Source organism: Lithobates pipiens, unplaced genomic scaffold (assembly GCF_037356315.1).
Source record: "Lithobates pipiens isolate NorthernLeopardFrog02 unplaced genomic scaffold, aLitPip1_a1.2 Scaffold_19, whole genome shotgun sequence".
NCBI classification, from domain to species: domain Eukaryota; kingdom Metazoa; phylum Chordata; class Amphibia; order Anura; family Ranidae; genus Lithobates; species Lithobates pipiens.
The window spans coordinates 191,624,489-191,640,116 of NW_027507764.1; the positions used below are offsets into that span (position 1 = coordinate 191,624,489).

Genomic DNA, 15,628 nt, shown 5'->3' on the forward strand with positions numbered 1-15,628 from the left:
TACGCGTTTCGTCACACGGACGTCATCTGGAGCGGCCATTTTCGTACACCTTTCATGCTTTATAGGGTGTATAGTGTCTATCGCGCATGCGCGATCAATCGGCGCCATTTTAAGTGAGGGAAATGCCCTCGTCGGAAGTACTGCTCGACAGGCACTATACACTTGGAGAATGGGGACATTACAATGAACCAATGTCGGACATGCAACGAAAATCAAACATAGTGAAATAAAATAAATGTTGGGATATACATTAAGATTCTTAACAGATGTGGGAGCATTTATACCGGAACATTCAATGAAGATAGATGTTACTTGTTGTTGTCATGCAGGGACATGGGAAAAGTTTGGTGCATTACTCTTTTCAATGAAATGGGGAAAAATAATGTGGGTGCGAGATAGGAAATTAACTGATGGTGGAATGAAATTACGGCAGGGGGACTGTGCTAAAAATGAACTGAACATACAAATAAAAATTAAAATATATGAAGTGGGAAGACTATACCGATATAGGGAAATTATATATGCAAATGAGATTAATTAAGGGACTGATCATTACGTGACCTATGGGAAGATTATTAAGCGCCATAGTAAAATATATGAAATGAGTTAATAGGAAAAATACATATTAAAATATAAAAAAATAATATAAAAATATATATATATATATATGTAAATATATAAAATATATATTAAAATATATATTAAAATATGAGAAAAGAATTAAAAAAATTTTTTAAAAAATATAAAAGGAATGAGAAAATTTGAAAAGGGGGGCGGATGTAAAAATGTGAGAGGATATGTTAAAAGGGGTACACGGTGAGGAAATGTGTTCATCTAATTGTATATATAAAAAATTTGTATATATAAAAATTGTATATATGGGGAATTCTTTTGTACTTATATAAAGCGTTAGCGAACTGTGTTTGGGGGGAACCTCCAGAAAAATTATTTGAATGACCTTCAGCCTTATTTGTAAACTTCTTGGTTGATTATTGTATTATTCTTATAGAGAAATTATCAAAAAATAAGAGAAAATAAGAAAAAATAAGAAAAAATAATAAGAAAAATAAATAAAAATAAATATGAATGTGAGAATATATTGGGTGAAGATTAGTGGATACTGTGATAGTCATAATGGCTATCTTTTATTTATTTACATTTTTGTAATGGACAAATCTTTTTTTTTTTTGTATTTCATCTTTTTTAAAAAAAAATTTTTTTCATTTTTTTTATTTATTTATTTATTTTTTATTAATTATTTATCTTTTTATTTGTCAATTGGCTTATTGTCACTGTGCCCTGCTTTCATGGCTTTGGCGGACCTCTGGTTGGGTGTCTGGTCATGCCGATGGGTCCATTTATGTTCGCCCCCACTGGCCGCGGTTTGACTGTGGGTCTCCTCCCCCATCCTGCCTCCTTTTGACGTAGGAGGGGCGGGGAGATGGTTCCTGCCCGCCGAAGCTTCATTATAAGGGTGGCGTCCTCATGGCGCGGCCTCGCCGACCGAATTTGATCTCTAGGCGTGCACAGTGCGGGGATGGCCAGTCGCTAATCGCCGGACCGCTGAGCCGTCTAGGTGAAAGCTTTTCCTCCCTCCACTGCTGCATGTACCTGCGTGGCTCTGGTGACGGGACACGGATGGTGCACCTGCCCAGGCATCTCCCGTTGTAGGTTCACACATTCCACCTTTCCCTCTCACTATCAGGATCACACTTACGTGGATCGACTACGGTCCTTCTCAGTTGGCATATGTACACAACATGTTCTCTTTTCTTTTTTCACTTTATCTGCTCCTTTTCTTGCACCATCCATTCATCACCACTGCAACATTTGCTCACAATTCATATATATATTTTTTTATTTCACTCAAGTCCCCCTAGGGGTTTCTTTCAATCATTATGTTCACATCACACCCATTGCACTCACCGACTCTGGAGGTGTTCTTGGCGGTTGCAATCATCCATGCAGGCTACCGTGCTATCTGGGGGCCTCACCTTGCGGTCTTTCTTTTGCCGATCCTTGATGCCACCCAGATGATGTGCTGATGCAAATGTAAGTTGGATGCACAGTTTTTCTTTAAATATGGGCTAACACCCATTTTTTTCTCATTTTTGTTTCATTACTTTTCCTTTTATTATTTTTTGCTATTTCTCGTTTTTAGATCTATTCCATGGTACTTGCTCCTGATGAGTGGCTACAGCGCGGCAAAACGCGTAGAGCCTTGAATTATTACCTTCTTTTTATTGTAATCATGAAATATCAAGTTTTTACATAACCTGAATTTTTATTCATATTTAGACATTTTTATTTTGATCGTTTGGTTAATTTATTTACTGAGGTCTCAAGACTACTTAATATATGTTTATTTATTGAACTGTGATTTATATTGTACAAGGCATGTTGCCCCAATTATTTTTTAGAGGCGTGTTGCCCAAAATACTTGCAAACAATGTATGATTTGTGAAATATAAATAAATTAAATTTTTTCAGTCACTTCACCAATCCATTTACTGCTGTGTGCTTCACTCAAAGTCCCATCTCTCTCCTCTCCTTATAAACTATATGCACTTTATATGATTACTTTTTAAGTTGTCAATTGGTGATTGAGACAAACATAGCACACATTGGTATAAGGACTGTTATGGTCCAGATATAGACACGGAGGGACTGGAAATAGGTATTTTGCACCATACAAGGTGGAACAAGCCCTGTCTAGAAATTTTTCCACAGTATTATCGAGGAACCTAGATAGGCGGACTCAGGTAAGTATAATTGACTTCACCAGGTAAGGAAAACAACACCTGGAAAGATGGGTTATAAAGGGGTGGGAAAAAATTGATTTAGAGTTGGGCTTGGATTTAGTTAGCTGATAAGTATCAATACATTTTATATAATATAAACAGAAATTGTCAATGTATGCATTTTAATAAATACATATGTAAATATGATAATGGGTTCATTATATCCTCAAGGTCATACTTTTTACCTAGGCACTGAACTATGTAAAAGGATGCTTAGAAACAATTTATTCAATATTACTTAGTGCTGGATTTCAAATACTTCATGAACAAGAATATTATAAATTGATATTCTTCATCAGCTCAGTGCTTGGCCAGTTGGCCAATATCTTGTTAAGCTATACAATCCTCAAAAGACTAATAATTCTTCCAACCGTATCTTGATGAGTAATCTCAGGCACATTAATTAGCAGTAGAATTGAAGTGACCTCACTCTGCAAAGTTGAAAAAAAAAGTTTTTTTAAAACCCTCTACAAAGGATTAATGGGAAAGTAAAAGTAAATAAACAGTATAGGATTGAACTGGTTGATGCCAGAGAGCATACTGCAAGCCGTACAAGTCTTTTTTGCTGAGATCTCTGCCAGGTGGCTTACATAAATTCTAAAAGAGACTTTTGCAATCAGCAGTTTGGAGAATTAGCTAATGTATTTGTCTGCAGCAACAGGACAGGGATGAGGAATGGAGGTTAATTTTATGGTGATTCAGACACTAGTATTAAACACAGACTACAGAAATACACTGTTTTATTAAAACCAACTTGGATCCCAGTTATTTGATGCTTCTTTTATAGGATGCAGAGAACAAATTGTGCTTTATTTCCCTTTTTTTCAGATGATCTGGATCTTGAAAAAACAAAAATCTATTTTCAGCACAATATTAACCACTTTCAGACCGGGCCATTTTGTTGGCTTAAAACCAGACCACTTTTTGTGATTTGGCACTGCGTCCATTTAACTGACAATTGCACGATCATACGACGTGGCTTCCAAACAAAATTGATGTCCTTTTTTTCCCTAAAACAGAGCTTTCTTTTGGTGGTATTTGATCACCCCTGTGGTTTTTATTTTTTAAACTATAAACAAAAATAGAGCGACAATTTTGAAAAAAAATTCAATATTTTTTACTTTTTGCTATAATAAATATCAACCAAAAATATAAAAAAAAAAAATGTTTCCCTCAGTTTAGGCAGATACGTATTCTTCTACAAAAAATTGCAATAAGCGATTATTGATTGGTTTGCACAAAAGTTATAGCATTTACAAAATAGGGGATAGTTTTATGGCATTTTTATTAATAATTTTTTTTTTACTAGTAATGGCGGCGATCAGTGATTTTTATTGTGACTACGACATTGTGGCGGACACATCGGGACATTTTTGACACATTTTTGGGACCATTGTCATTTATACAGCAATTAATGCTATACAAATGCATTGTTTCCTGTGTAAATGACACTGGCAGTAAAGGGGTTAACCAGAGGGTGGCAGTGTAAGGGTTAAGTGTTCCTAGGGGCATGTTACTAACTGTGGGGGGCTGGGCTGTGTGCTAGTGAACACTAATCTCTGCTCCAATAAAATCAGCGTCACTTGTTGCTAGGTAGAACAGGGAGATGCTATTTACAATGGCATCTCCCCATTCAGCCGCCCTGTGACACAATCGCGGGTATCCCCGCGTGATCGAGTCCACGGGACCCGCGACCAGACTCACGGGGGTCCTGGCGGCAGGGCGGCATTTAAAAATGGACGTACCTGTATACCAATATGCCTGCCCGTGCCATTCTGCCAACATACATCGGCATGCGCCCGTCGGGAACTGGTTAAAGGTAGACTCCAGCCTAAATTTAAAATGGAGCCTTGAGATGCATTCAGGGAGCACATCCTAACTGCTCACTACTTCATATTTCATCCAAGTTTTCCAATAGTGCAATTTTTTTTACCTGCATATTCATTATCATTCTTTTTGTAAAGGTGAACTTTAAGTCCTTTAACCACTTGCTGACCAGTCGCCGCAGTTGTACTGTGGCAGAATAGCACAGCTGGGCAAAATGACCTTATGTAATGTTTCTTCACCCTGTGGCCACTAGGGGGTGCACGGCCACCGCTTGCCCCGAGCTTATGTGAGTGCCCGGTGGTCATGATCATTGCCAGGCTACCCCAATCGCCGTTGATACAAGGAGAACTGTGAACTGTGTGCTTAAACACAGTTTCCGGTTCTCTAAGGAGAGAACAGACAGATCATCTGTCCATACAGAGTATGAATGGCGATCTGTAATCTCCCCTGCACAGTCCCCTCCCCCCTTCAGTTAGAACACACACATAGGGAACACATTAACCCATTGATCGCCCCCTAGTCTTAACCCCCTCACTGCTAGTGACATTTTTACAGTAATCAATGCATTTGTATATCATTGATAGCTGTATTAATGCCAATGGTCCCAAAAAATGTGTCAAAGCTGTCCAATATATCCACCATAATGTCGCAGTCCTGATAAAAATTGCAGATCACCGCAAATTACTAATGAAAAAAAAAATAATAATAATTAAAATTCTATAAAACTATCCCCTATAATACAGACGCTATAATTTTGCACAAACCAATCAATATACGCTTATTGCGATTTTTTATACCAAAAATATGTAGTAGAATACATATTGGCCTAAACAGGAAAAAAATAGTTTTTTTTATATAATTTTGGGGATATTTATTATAGCTAAAAGTAAAAAATAATGCATTTTTTTTTCAAAATTGTCCCTCTTTTTTTGTTTATAGCACAAAAAATAAAAACCACAGAGCTGATCAAATACCACCAAAAGAAATCTCTATTTGTGGGAAACAAGGACGTCTATTTTGTTTGGGTGCAATGTCAAAAGACCGCGCAATTGTCAGTTAAAGCGATGCAGTGCCGAATCACAAAAAATGCTCTGGTCAGGCAGGGGATAATATCTTCCAGGGCTGAAGCGGTTAATAAGAAAAAAATATTTTTCTAACATATCGTTAACATTTTAGCAGAACACAGCCCAATTTTAATAATGCAAAGTGTTAATTAAGAAATGATTTCCATGGTTCCATGCCATGATTTCTCTAAAATGATGAACACTAAAATATTGATGATTGGTCAATTTGGTTAAAATATTGATGATTGGCCAGTTTGGTTAAAATATTGACGATTAGTCACATTGACAGCTCTGACCAATCAGAATCCATCTAGTCCATCCTTGAAGAAGTGCTGACAGAGAAGAGTGGGGGTTTCAAATCCGTGGACCTCTGGGGCAGCTGAGCGGGATGCTCACAGCTTGGAAACCCTGAGGTAAGCACAGATGGGGGTGGGGAGGGTGCCTGGTGTCAATTCTGTAAATGCAAAATAACACTTTAAAAGTTGTGTTATAAAATGTGTGGTTTTGCAAAAGAGCAAAAAAAAAAAAAAAAAACTAAATTTGTAAATTTGTCACAATCATAGAAAATTAAAAGAATGCATAACCAAAGTTTACCTGCATTGATAGATGCAAATATTAACTACTTAAGCCCTGGACCAATTTGCAGCCAAAGGACCAAGCCCCTTTTTGCGATTCGACACTGCGTCGCTTTAACTGACAATTGCGCAGTCATGCAACATGGCTCCCAAACAAAATTGACGTCCTTTTTTTCCCACAAATAGAGCTTTCTTTTGGTGGTATTTGATCACCTCTGCAGTTTTTATTTTTTGCGCTACAAACAAAAATAGAGCGACAATTTTGAAAAAAAATCTATATTTTTTACTTTTTGCTATAATACATATTCCCCCAAAAATATGTTAAAAAAAACATTTTTTCCCTCCGTTTAGGCTGATACGTATTCTTCTACATATTTTTGGCAAAAAAAACGTAATTAGGGATTATTGATTGGTTTTCGCAAAAGTTATAGCATTTACAAAATAGGGGATAGTCTTATAGCATTTTTATTAATATTTTTTTCTACTAGTAATGGCGGCGATCAGCGATTTTTATTGTGACTGCGACATTATGGCTGACACATCGAACATTTTTGACACATTTTTGGGACCATTGTCATTTATACAGCAATCAGTTCTATTTAAATGCACTGATTCCTGTGTACATGACATTGGCAGTGAATGAGTTAACCACTAGGGGGCAGTGTAGGTGTTATGTATGACGTTATGTGTTTTTTTTTATTGTAGGGGCGTGGCCTGGCACGTGATGTCACTGATCGTCTTTCCCTATATCAGGGAACAGACGATCGGTGACAGCCACAGTAAGAAGCACGGGGAGAGGTTTGTTTACACAGACCTCTCCTCGTTCTTCAGCTCTGTGATCCGATCGCGGAACATCAGGACCGGGCTGGGCACTTAAAGAGCAATGTACAGGTACATGCTTGTGCCCAGCCTTGCCATTCTGCCAACGTACATCGGTGTGAGACGGTCCTTAAGTGGTTAAACAGTTCCAAAGATACAAATTGCTGAATTTGTTTTTGTAAATTGTAATGTATCCCCTGAAAGGTAAACTTTGTCCCACCCTGTGTCACATCTTGAGCTCTTGAGCTTCCCTATTAGTTATGCAGGCTGCCCATTATACGGGTTTGGATGAGGAAAGATATGAGGGAAGTTCAGGTGTTACAGGGGACTGAATGTTTAGCATGTTGTTTTCACACATCTCCCACAAACACCGGTTCAATTTGTCATGTGATTTGACAGTCCCAAATTGCATGACAAGACACACCCCATTGTCAGACCCATTTTTCCTCCTCACTTGCTATCCAACCATCACTTGTTGTGATCAGCCACACCATTGTCAAGTGCCTTGTCTTTGTTCTTAAAGTGGTTGTAACCCTAAAAAAAAAAAGAGAGAGATCCTGTTCCATTAATGCTTGTGCTGTCTTACCTGTCCCTCTCTAAGCTAAAAAACACCTGGTTAATCCTGACAATTCCTGTGTCCCTCTGTGTGTACTGACCATCATAATCATGGCTGCTGATCCATGATTACCATGGTCAGTTTACGTGATTCCGTCATCCAACTGCCCTCCTCTCCCCCCCCCCTGCCTGTCAGCTCCTGTGTGTGTCATCTCTGCCCCCCTCCTGCTGCTATTAGTAGCTGGCAGTAAAGTTAAATAATTATTACTGCCAGACCCTCTGTTCTATCAATCTTTCCTACACTGTGTAAATGTTTTTATAAAATGATGCCTGTAAATACCTTATCTCATATATTTTATGGGCAGTCACGTGACCTCTGGCCACTCTCCTCGCCATTTAATGGCGCATACACACGATCGGAAATTCGGCCAGCAAAAGACCGATGAGAGCTTTTGGTCGGAAAATGCGATCGTGTGTATGCTCTATTTAATGGTGCATTCACACGATCGGAATTTCGGCCAGCAAAAGATTGAGAGCAGGTTCTCAATTTTTAAGTCAGAAAAAGTTCCTATCCAAAAATGCGTTCATGTGTATGCAATTCCGATGTGCAAAAACACATGCTTAGATTCAACAACGAGACGGAAGCTATTGACTAGTGGCTATTGAACTTCATTTTTCTAGTCCCATCATATGTGTTGTAAATCACCGCATTCTTGACGGTCGGAAATTTGGTGTAACCGAGTGTATGCAAGACAGCTTGAGTGAAATTCCTTCGGAATTCCGTTGGGAAAACCATCAGAGCTTTTTCTGACCACAATTCTGATCGTGTGCACGTGGCATAAGAGCTACAGGGCAAGTGGCTGAGCACAGCAGTCATGTGACCTCCCCGGCAGATGTCAGAGGAGGATTTCGGCCCCTCCCACAATAGCCCATAGATCAGAGATAGAGAGGGGCTGGAGGTCACGTGACCAGCCTTAAAAGATATGAGATAAGGTATTTACAGGCATTGTTTTATAAAAACATTTACACCGTATAGGATAGATTGATAGAACAGAGGGGCTGGCAGACATTTTTCTTTACCTTTACAATCACTTTAATGTCATACAGCCATCTCTTATAAAGTTACAATAGTCTAAATTTTGCCAAAGGTTATATGAATACATGCTCCACTGACAGCTATCTTGCCTTGTATCTGCTAATGCTGAGTTTGAAGTTTAAACTTTTTGACAGGTTTTCTTTAAAGCAGTTCTAACCACATGGGTGGGCCTATAAACTTCCCCCTTTACTCAATGTAACCCTCTCATCCTATCAATTCCATAGGCTGTAATACCTGCCAGGATTTATATGGTTTATCAAATGACATTACTTATTGTATAGCATGCAGACAAATACAATGTATTATCATTAATGATGGTATACAACTTTTTTATTGCATCTTTATGGTATTTTAACAATATAGCGAGAAACAATTGAAGACAGCGAACAGTATTGAACACAATCTATAGCACAACCTCTCAACCAGAGGGATTTACAGCTGAAACTGCACAGATATTATCTGGATTAAGTTAGGCAAAGTGAAACATATATGTTTTTACAGCAACTGAATAAATAGCCTTATTGACATTTTGTACATAATAATAGCTTCAGCTTAATTCATTTCTGAGGTTGCACATCCCTCCATTCATTTCTGACCTGTAAGAGGCATGTTAAGGGACGCCTGTTCTGTTTTCAATCTATCGTATGGAGGAATTTTCAACAACCTAACTCCCAATGCAAGACATGAAGGTTAAAGCCTGACACAAAGAGTGCCTATGCCTTAAGCCTTATGCAAATATCGTATGCATTATACTGTTTTGAGACTTTCTCTTGCAGTCTAAAAATATACATGCTAATGAACACCATTTATATTTATGAATGAGACATTTTTATCTGTGATGAGCATCAGTATTCATTATCTTACTCATTTATGTCTTCACTGCTCTTATATCAATTATGTCTTAAAAATTACAATACTCTCTATGACCATAGTTGGCATTGTTATAATATCATAAAGCACAATTCTTTGCCAATACTAAAATGAACGACTAACAAATAGGCCAGTACATACATTTTTTATTTCAGTAAATAATTAATTTTAAACTGCGCATTTCCAGAGATTGTGAATCAAGTCTGTGGCTATTACTAAGAATGAATGGTTCACATAAAGAAATATAGTTTGAACTGTGCTACCACATTTATTCAGAAAGGGGACACTGCTTCTGAAATCTGTAAGGCCTAGTTTACACTTGCAGTTAGAGAGGGAGGTAAAAACAGGTGGTTGGGGCACATTTTTACTGGCCCACAAGCTACAAAGGCTGATAGATGATACACAGGTATGAAACAAATCCTCGTAAATACTGTATGTTTAACTTGTTTATCTCCAGTCTTCACCTCACTACACCCATTCAAAAGGGCAGATTGTGTTAAAAATATTTCTACATCTGTGATGAGCACAGAGGAAAGGTGGGAGAGACTCCAGTTACAATGTGTGGGAGCTGATTGGAGGAAAGGAACACACCCCCTCCACTCGAGTCCGCCGGACTTTTCCCCGGATTGTTTGATCGTGTGTATGCGGCATCAGATAAAATAGCTGTCCAAAATACCAAGCCATTGACTCTGATTTAAAGCACCTGTGCAAGATAAAGGAAAACCTGCAAAGAGGGCCTGTTGGGGGTACTTGAAGACAGGGTTGAGAACCACTGATCTAAAGGATGAGTAATAACATACAGCAGAGTCTACAGAATCTTTACAAATACCAAACTAATACAAAAATAGTGTGAATTAGATGCATGACCTTGCGTCTTGGCAATGTCTGTGTTGTACTATACCATGTTTGTGTTAGCACAGCAGGCGATCAGGACTGACACAGGGTGTTTTGCATGTCTCCATCCCCAGTTATTAAAAGCAGCCGAGGATTAAGTAATTCATTCAGTATTTACTGGGTACTTGCTGATTGTTAAAAAGGCAGCCACTGCTAGAAGTACATGATTGCGCTCTTGTTTAGGAAGGCTTTTCCTGCATTATTTATAGTAGTCTCCTTTTAGCACTCAACACAAAATCATAATGGATGCAAAAGAGTACACAGCGAAATGAAAATCTATTTGGCACAGCAGAGTTTTGAGGTTCTCGAAAAATAATGCCATTAGATGTTCTTGGGGGAAATATATATCAATCAAATTAATATGATATATTCAGAGTCATTCTTTCTAAAATTAATTTTGTCTGAGAGAAATTCTTCAATAGAGATGCAAATTGTGTTGTTCTGATATGTGATTACATATAACTAAAAAATGAGGTATGTTTTGGGTTAAGTCATTAAGCAGCATTTGGCAGCCAAGAAAAAATCTTTCACAAAATAAACAGATAATATCAAAACCAAGGTGTAATTGTGCTAAGAAGTGGAGGAGAGGAGACATTGCAAAAAAAAAAAAAAAAAAAAACAATCATAGACTGTTTATCCCCCTCCCCCCTTTTGCTCATAGACAAAGTCATTGCATTATCTCCTGCCTCTAGAGGGAAATTTCTCTTCCAGTCTTAAAGCAGAGGATTTTGAGACTTGTGGTCCCACTGCCAACATTTGTTGAATCTTGAAGCCACTTTGAAAACCTAAAACCCAGCAATCTGAAACAACAGGGAATCCAGGTATAATCTATATATTTGACTGTGACTGGCAAGCTCATGCTCTTGACCTGGAGACACCTGAGATGTCAGTCAGGAGCCATTGTCCTATTTGCAGGTGCACTGATACAGTGAACCCACATCACACAATTGGCCATCCACAGATCAATCTGCACAAGCACCAGAGGCTCAGTGATACTAGGCTTCCTAGTGCCAGATACCCAACTATACAATTGTTGTTAGAAGTCGGAAGCATAGAGACATCTGCACTGATTACCATCTGTGGCCTCCTACCAATGTTCCCCCAGTCCACTGTGGACTCATCACTCTATTTACTTTTCATCCAAAGCCTGCTCATTCCATCTTCTTGCACTGGAACCCTCTCTTCATTCAGGATTCCTGAGAGGGCAGTTTGCCCAGTCTTTACTTGCTACCTTGCCATCACTGTATACAGATCTGACTCAATCACTAGCATCAATACTTCAATTGTTAAAGGGTCAGAAATAATTGCCACAGAAGATACAGCTTCAAACCATGAACTGAAATTTCCCTATACAGATATAGTACCCATCAATCAACCAGGAGTGCTTCCTCTCTACCTGTAGAGAACTATTACTTTCATCTCCAATACTGCACCGGTAGCCATGCAGAGCCTGACTGCATTGGTGACAGCCCTTACCTTCATAGCCCATTCTGCACCCTTTAAAAGCACCACTATAATTCAAAATGATTCACCTTGTGGTTCAATATTAGCTGTTTCAATCTGCCTATTCATTGTTACCTGTATTAGCTCTGCTTACTTTCTAATATCATCCAACTGTGTATTTCTGTAAACCGTTTGTTTCTATAATTGACCCAGCTACTTTAAAGTACTTAGTACAACAGTGTTTATTGAAATCCATGTTCATTGCCTTTATTTTGTATTGGGTACTAGCAGGGCCAACGCCCTGCTAGGTGAACTAGGCAGCTGCTTAGGGCGCACTGCTGTCTAGAGGGTGCAGCCTCAGCCACTGACTTCTCTATTAGCTTAGCCTGGGAACACGAGGGGCCATACATTGGGCTGGGGCACTGACTGACTCACCATAGAAAGCAGCAGCCATGGAGGACATCTGTCACGGCTGCTGCAGAGGAGGTCAGCAGCAGCTCAGCCTGTGAGGAGGGCACAAGGATGGCGGAGGAGGCACATAAGTACACAAACAGCTAAATACACAGCTGTAAAGAAAAAAAAAGTACACCTGTTCAATTGCTGGGTAACACAAATTGCTAATCAGCCATTCCCATGACAGCAGGTCAATGCATTTAGGCTTCTTGGAGTGGTAAAGATTACTTGCTGAAGTTCAAATCGAGCATCAGAATGGGGAAGAAAGGGAATTTAGGTGACTTTGAACATAGAATGGTTATTGGTGCCAGATAGGCTGGTCTGAATGTTTAAAAAACTGCTAATCTACTGGGATTTTCATGCACAACCATCTATAGGGTTTACAAAAAATGGTCTGAAAAAAATAAAATATCCAGTGAGTGGCAGTTCTGTGGACAGAAATGACTTGTTAATGTTAGAGGTCAGAAAAGAATAAGTAACTCAAATAACCACTTATTATGACCATGGTATGCAGAGTACCATCTCTGGATGCACAACACATCGAACCTTGAAGCAGATGTATATATATATATATATATATATATATATATAGTATATATATATATAGGTTAAAAAAAAGCATGATCTCAAAACCTGGTCACATTGCTTTAATGTTATATGTATATTTGTATACTTGGATATACAGTATAAAGTAAAGTGACCATTGACTATATCTGGGCTCTATATCTTTTGATTGATTATATGGAAGCAGTAAGTATGGAGCCTGCTTGATTTGTAAGTCCATTTCTGTTGTCAAAACTACAAGTGTGACTCACCCATTGAACTCCAGACAGCAATAAAACATAAATAATGATAGCCTCTACAGTGTACAGATTTTTTTTAATGCAAGCCTGGAGTTGGACTTTCAGTAATACAGCAAGGTCACCTCCCTGCTAGATTGCAATTGTACAATTGTAATAAAGGAACAGAAACTGACTGGAAAAAAAAAATACCTCAAAGCATGACTGAGGCCTAGTGCAGGTTCAGAGGAATGCCTGAACACCCAATTTTGGTAAACTAGAGTTTACACTGAACTTTGAGCCCATCCCTAGCTACATTATGAGGATACAAAGTTTTTTTTTTTTTTTAATTACTGATGGTTGAATTATGTAACTAAACTCTCAGAAGTAGTGAATCATATATTTTTCTGCATACCCTGGCACCTAATATAGCATTTAGTTGTTATACATGCATTGGGCCTGGCTATAGAGAATTCATCCACATCTGAGCTTGGTACTAATTATGAATTCAGTGAGTGGGGACGAGGGTTGAGTGTTGAAGTTTATGCTCAGTCAAAACGTTTTATTTTTTGTTTTGAATCGAGAGGGGAGGGGTTGGAAACCCATATGTTTTACTGCTATTCATTAGGGAGCTTTACCCATAGTTCTTGTTTGGCTAATGATAGGTCCATTAGACACAAAGTGAGGATTAATCTCCAATGGCAACACAGAAAGAAATACATTATATATATATATATATATATATATATATATATATATATATATATATATATATATATATATATATATATATATATATATATATATAGATAGATAGATAGATAGATAGATAGAGATATGTATATATATATATATATATATATATATATATATATATATATATATATATATATATATAGATATATATATATATATATAGATATATATATATATATATATATATATATATATAGATAGATAGATAGATAGATAGATAGATAGATAGATAGATAGATAGATAGATAGATAGATAGATAGATAGATAAAGATATATATATATATATATATATATATATATATATATATATATATATATATATACATACTGTATAGAATCTTGAACTAATTGGAAGCAATTAAAGGTGTCCAACAGGATATGGATTGATATCAAGGCAGCTCTTCCAATAAAAATAGAGCACAGAGCAAGATTTTCTCTTAAGTTTTTCAGGTCAACCTTAAATTATTCTTGTTTAGCTACTAGCGATTTCCCAGATAAGAAATACAGTCCAGAAAACTGAAACATATTTCTGTTGCTTAACTATACCACAGGGAATAACATCCCAAAGGAAGGAGAAAAAAAACTGTAAAACCAAAGAAGAAATGTTTTGTCAGTTCTATTTTATTACAAAGTTTTAATAAATAATAAAGTTTCAGACGTCTGTGGCAGCTGAAAGCAGTAATGGTAATACAGAGCAATAATACAGAAGTCTGTCACTAAAACAATTAAGTTTTAACCAAACCAAAATACCTCTTGCTGGAAACAATTATTTTGCAGAAAATTTGTGAAGCAAATAAAAGAATTACATCAAAGAAAATTAACTAGAGCTGAAGTAAGGGAAAGTTTTGTGCTGTGCATATTAGGTGTTATTCCTGTTGCCTTGCGTCACAATTATAAATGTAAAAAAAATGTAACTGAGAAAATAATATGTTGTCTGGTGCACCTATAATTCCCTCAAGTTAACTTCTACTTCTTTTCAGATGCTCATTGATCACTGCCTATTAACCAGATAAAATAAGTATTTTAAGGCTGGGTTCACACTGCTGCGGCTACGAGAACCGGATGTGATTCGCACCGCACTGCAGTGCAAATCACTTCCGATCTCTGTGAGATGCGAGTTCAGCCATACAGATAGTATGGCTGAATTCGCATTGCACCCGCCCCAAAACTCAGGACCCTTTTTTTGGCCTGCAGCAGAATCGGATCGCATGGGTGTTCACACCATGAGATCCGATTCCTGTCCGAGTTTGCAGATCGCACTGCGATATGCGAACTGATCTGGGGGTGTCATTAACATTTCACTGACACTCCCAGCAGTTCACATAGGGCAGTGTGAACTGCCACTGGGAGGCATGCGATGCTGGAACCTGCCGCGGATTTGCGGCGTTCCCGCATCACTGCAGTGTGAACCCAGCCTACAGCTGAATTCCTAACAGAAAGCCACCTAAAGTTACATAGTTACATAGTTAGTCAAGTTGAAAAAAAGACACAAGTCCATCCAGTTCAACCACAAAAAAAAAAATAACAATAATAATAATAATAATAATAATAATAATAATAATATCATACAACCCATATACCCAATTCTATACCCACAGTTGATACAGAGGAAGGCAAAAAACCCCAGCAGAGCATGATCCAATTTGCTAAAGCATAAGTAGTGATATTAAGTGATATTAAAGTCTTGTTTTTTGG

General features: G+C 37.7%; 1 protein-coding gene across 1 annotated transcript in view; it reads right to left on the reverse strand.

Annotated features, from left to right (window-relative positions):
* Nucleotides 1–15,628, reverse strand: part of CNTNAP2 (contactin associated protein 2) — a 2,388,168-nt gene that overhangs the window by 2,282,707 nt on the left and 89,833 nt on the right. The window lies entirely within an intron of this gene.